At 54.7% G+C, this 5,693-nt stretch overlaps 1 pseudogene; it reads right to left on the bottom strand.

Annotated features, from left to right (window-relative positions):
* Positions 1-4,073: 4,073 nt before the first annotated feature.
* Positions 4,074-4,222, bottom strand: LOC138529139 (5.8S ribosomal RNA; annotated as a pseudogene).
* Between the last annotated feature and the right edge of the window lie 1,471 nt (positions 4,223-5,693).

Raw genomic sequence — 5,693 nt, 5'->3', positions numbered from 1 at the left:
AAGCTTTCTTTTTATCTGTGTACCAAGAGTGACAGAGAGGGACCTGCTGGCAAAAGCATCCAGGCTCCTTATAGACCAAACTGGAGAAAAAAGTCTAATTGACGGCCATCCAGGCTTCTAGAGCAGCCTGGGCCATCTAGTCCTTGCATTCATTCCTATGGCCAATTACCAGATGACAGGGCTCGTAGGACCGGGGCTTAAGGCACTACCGCCTCAGTGTGCTGGGGCTTTAAGCTGCCACCTCTCTTCCCCACCTGCCTCCCAAGGCAAGGCTGACCGGGAAGGGAGGAGATCGCCCTCCGAGCAGCCCGCAACACCCCCATGGGTGTTCTCCCAGGGTGGGTGAGAGTTTTGTGTGCCCCCTGCGGCACATCGGAAGGATGGAGGCACTTGCAGTACCCCCGCAGCACCTTTTGACAAAAGCTTGGCTCAGAGGACGACTTTCAATAGATCGCAGCGAGGTAGCTGCTCTGCTACTTACGAAACCGTGACCCAGAACCAGGTAGTCTACAAATGATTTAGCACCAGGTTCCCCGTGAACATGCAGTGCACTACGGGCGAGAGCGGTGGTCCCCTTCTGGCCACACTAGTCCTGAGACGAGCAGCTCTTTTCACCGGCCCAGAGGCCGGCTATCCTAGGCCAACCGAGGCTCCACAGCGCTGCAGTATCGTTACAGTTTAGGCGGCGGGATGGTAGATTCGTCCAATTGGCTCGTCAGTCAAGCATTGTCTGAACCTGTGGTTCTTCTCGTACTGAGCAGGATTACTATTGCAACAACACATCATCTGTAGGGTAAAGCTAACCCGTCTCACAACGGTCTAAACTCAACTCATGTTCCCTATTAGTGGGTGAACAATCCAACGCTTGGTGAATTCTGCTTCATAATGATAGGAAGAGCCTACATCGAAGGATCAAAAAGCGACGTCGCCATTAACGCTTGGCCGCCACAAGCCAGTTATCCCTGTGGTAACTTTTCTGACACCTCCTGCCTGAAACCCAAAAAGTCAGAAGGATCTAGAGGCCCCACTTTCATGGTCTGTATTCATACTGAAAATCGAGATCAAGCAAGCTTTTGCCGTTCTGCTCCGCTGGAGATGTCTGTCCTCCCTGAGCTCACCTTAGGACACCTGCGTTATCGTTTGCCAGGCATACTGCCTCAGTCAAACTCCCCACCTGCCACTGTCCCCGGAGCAGGTCACGCCCGGCGGGCGCTTGGAGCCAGAAGCGGGAGCCCCACGGAGCTCACCCCCGCCTCAATGGGCAAGTGAAAAAACAATGAGTAGTGGTATTTCACCGGCGGCCTGAGGGCCTCCCACTTATCCTACACCTCGTGTCACTTCACAGTGGCATACTAGAGTGAATCCCAGCGGGGTTTTATGCCAACCCTGTTCCCTTGGCTGTGGTTTCGCTAGATAGTAGGTAGGGACAGTGGGAATCTCGTTCATCCATTGATGTGCGTCACTAATTAGATGACGAGGCATTTTGGCTACCTTAAGAGTCATAGTTACTCCCGCCGTTTACCAGCGTATTTCTTCACTTTGACTTTCAGAGCACTGGGCATTGCATCAACATACATTGTGGGCCTTACGCAATGCTTTCTTTTAATTTAACAGTCAAATTCCACTGGTCTGCACAAGTTCTAAATCAGCTGCTAGGCGTCGGCCGAGGCAGAATGCTGGCCTCGAACCCTAGCAGGGGGCCGACCCAGCCCTTCCTGAAGTTACAGATCCGACTTGCTGACTTCCCTTATCTACATTATTACAACATAACAAAGGCTGTTCACCATGGAGAACTGCGGATATTGGTATGGCCCGGCGTGAGATTTACACCATCTCCTCACATTTTAAAGGACCAGCCAGCGCTTGCTGAAACACAACGCTTTCCAAGGCTTGGGCCCCTCTCTTGGGGAGAACCCATTCCAGGGCGTCCTGCACTTAAAAAAGAAAACAGAACTCTCCCCGGGGATCTCGCCTGCTTCTCTAGGATCGCTTGCATTACCGAACTGGATGCCGCAAGGGCAGCCGTCTCCACCACTCCGGGTTCGGGGATCTGAACCAGACTCCTTTTCGACCGGCGCTCGACCATATTGTTTGCTACTACCACCAAGATCTGCACCTGCAGATGCTCCACCCCGGGCCTTCGACCCAGGCTTCCATGTACACCGCAGCGGCCCTCCTACTCGTCGCGGTTTAGCCCCAGAAGCTCTCAGCCCCGTACATTTTCAGGGCTAGTTGATTCGGCAGGTGTGTTGTTACACACTCCTTAGCGGATTCCGACTTCCATGGCCACTGTCCTGCTGTCTATATCAACCAATACATTTTCTGGGGTCTGATGAGCACTGGCATCGGGCACCTTAACCGAGCATCTTAACCCAGTGTTCAGTTGATCCCACATCATCAGTTCTGCTTACCAAAAGTGCATTTGATGCCCGACTCCACGCCAGCGAGCCAGGCTTCTTACTAATTTAAAGTTTCAGACTAGGTTAAGATCATATCGGCCCCATGACCTCTAATCATTCACTTTACCAGATAAAACTGGGGTTTCTGTGCGCCAGCTATACTGAGGGAAACTTTGGAGGAAACCAGCTACTAGATGGTTTGATTAGTCTTTCGCCCCTATAGCCAGGTCAGACAACCGTTTTTGCACGTCAGGACCGCTACAGCCCTCAACCAAAGTTTCCTCTGGCTTTGTCCTGCCCAGGCCTAGTTCACCATCTTTCGGTTCCTATCACACACGCTCATGCTCCATCTCCCTGACAAAGCAGGCGAGATGGGCCAGTGGTGCCCCTACCGCGATGGGATCCCATCCCAGCCAGTACTCCCCTTCATTGCACCACAGGGTTTCGTTCAGCCCCGCCAGATTCGTGCAAGTGTTAAAACTCCTTGGTCCATGTTTCAAGACGGGTCGGGTGGGTAACCGACATCACTGCAGACCCCAGCGCCCTTTGTGGGCCTCCCTGCCCAGCAGCGCATCATGGTTGGTGCACACTGAGGGCAGTCCACCACAGTCGACAAGTCCCATTGGGAGCCCTGTCTCCTGTCGCCACCACCCCCCCACCCCAAGAGCGGCTGGGACGGTTGCCAGAGAAGGGCACGGCGGCAGTCAATCCCCCTCACCCCTGCGGACACAGTAAAACTGCTGCCAGGGGGCTGTAACACTCTCTGCCGAAGCAGAGAGCCACCTACCCCCAGGGGCCTTCACAGCCGACCCACAGCTGGTCGCAGTGCACCACCACAGAGGAAATGTGCCCTGCTGGGGCCGGGTGCGCCCAGGCAGCAGTCCCGCAAGGGCATCCGCCGTTCCGGGCAAACAACCTGCTTGCCATGTCGAATCCTGCGGGAGGAATGCACAGACCCCACCAGTTTACCTCTCGGCAGTTTCACGCCCTCTTGAACTCTCTTCAAAGTTCATTTCAACTTTCCCTTACAGTACAGCCATCAGTCTCGTGCCCGTATTTAGCCCTAGATTCCCAAGCAACCCGACTCCAAAAAGACCCGATCACGGCACGCCGGAGGCCGCTACCGGCCTAACACAGTCTGCGGGGTGAGCCTCTATCAGACGGACTTGAGCCCCCTTAGCGACACTGGAGTCGGTCTTGTGTACTCCACATTTCCCATGCCTGCCGCTGGACTCCTCTCTCTTCACTCGCCGTTACTGAGAGAATCCTGGTTAGCTTATTTTTCTCTGCTTAGTAATATGCTTAAATTAAGCAGGTTGCCCAGCCCCATGCCTCTGCAGCCGAAGCCCACATGGTTGCGAGGCCCGCACTCCAGGGCCATCCTGCGCCGGCAGCCATGGGACACCACAGATAGCCACACGCAGCATGGCCAGGTGCCCTGGGGTAGGGTGAAGGTGCGGCAGGCTTTTTTTTAGGCCTGCTGCTGCTGCCGCCACCACCGGGCACGCCGAGGGGCCCGGCCCTCCAAAAAACCACACAAGGTGGGGAAATGGGGGAGTGCCAGGTCCAGGGATCCTGCAACTGTGCTGACCTTAGGGGGACGAATGGAACGGGGTCCCTGCGACAGCCCCAGCCACGCACCTGGGAGGGAACCCCGGGCGATTGACGTTCAGGTGACCCTCAGACAGGTGTAGTCGCGGGAGGAAACCGGGGCCGCAAGGTGCTTTCGAAGTGTCAATGATCAATGCGCTCTGCAGTTCACACTAATTCTCACAGCTAGCTGTTCATCGACGCGCGAGCCGAGTGATCCACCGCCAAGAGTCCCAGGCAACTTTTTTTGTTCCAGACGTGGGCCTGACCCTGCCGGTGCAGGAGAGGCTGGGCGGAGGCAGCGCTGCCTGTCCCGCCCGAGGCGAGACAGCCCAGCGCCCCATCTAGCTTCCTCACTTGTGAGTTGGCTGAGACCATTGTGGTTTTAAAACTCCAAGAAAAACATTTCAGGCACTAAGACCGGGAAGCCTACCCGTCGCCTGCAGCAGCACGCTGCTTCCCATGGGGATGGAGGCAGGCCACTCTGCCGCTGGCCCACTCGGCCCGATCCACTCATCCTTCCCCGACCTTCCCTCCTCCCCTTTCGGGGAGGGGGTGGAGAGGCGGGCCAGATACGGCACAGACAGGGGGTGGTCGGCTGGGACCGCTAGTCTTCAAACCCTAGCCCGGCTGCATGGGCTGAGCTCCAGGTACCTGGGCAAGAGGGAAGGTGGGCCTGGCCATCGTTCGCCCACTGATGTTTCTTCACATCCCTTGAGAACAGCCAGGTTTCCCTCGGCTTCCCCCACTTGGGGCTTCCCTGCTGACTGGGGTGTGCCCACCAATGTCCGCCCGCGGGTCAGAAAGGGGCTGTTAGGGAGATTTCTCACCCAAGTGCTAAATTCCCTCTACCTTAGAGCCCTCCAGCTCTTTTGCTATATTTTGGGACTTTGAACTTCATTTTCAATGTGTTTTACTTTTGTGTTCTTGGGCTATGGAGTTTTAAAACAACTCCATAGGCATCATCTTTTTCTGTGTGTCACACAGCACCCTCAGTGCAGTTTCACAGAGGTGTCTTTCAGACTCCCCAAGGTTTAAATACCTTCTCTGGGACAGACTACCGCCTCCCAGAGCATGTAAAGTTAAATTGACTTTACTAGTCTTTTTAAATTTACAGACCCAGCACACACTATCTTACTATAGAGTGCTGGAGGGGTTGCCTAGCTTCCCCTGAGTCTAAACACTCATGTAACAGTCAAATGTTACCCTTTCCCACTTGAAATGGCTGGAGGCAGTGGTTTTAAACAAACTATCATGATTTTTCCAGACCGCGAACACCAGTAGCTAAAAATCGGGTCAGCCATTTTTTTCAATATGGCGCCCCAGACCTATCTGTAAAAACAGACTCCAGTCCTCTTTTTTCACCATTTCTTTTTGGAAAGGTCCTTCTTGTGTTTGTCTCTGCACGCCTAACCAGGTTTGGTCCCTTTGTCTGTTGGCCTTTGGCGGGCTCCAGTGCTGAAGCCCTCCTCTGGCGCCTGAGTGTCTGGGGTGGACAGGATGTGAAGGAGGTGCCCGAAACTCCCTGTGCTTAGTCTCCTAGGAGACCTGAATGCACTCTGGCGTGATTGGCCGGCTGGCTGTCCGGCAAGGACAGACACCCTGCTGTGTGAGTGACAGCTAGGCTGGAATGAATGGGGGAAAACTGTTTAAAAGCAGGTCTCTGGGTCTTGAAAAGCAAAGTCGACCACTGGAACGAAAGAA

Source organism: Ambystoma mexicanum, chromosome 7q (genome assembly GCF_040938575.1).
Source record: "Ambystoma mexicanum isolate Mex_15411 chromosome 7q, UKY_AmexF1_1, whole genome shotgun sequence".
Lineage (NCBI taxonomy): Eukaryota > Metazoa > Chordata > Amphibia > Caudata > Ambystomatidae > Ambystoma > Ambystoma mexicanum.
This window is presented reverse-complemented; position numbering and strand designations above follow the sequence as displayed.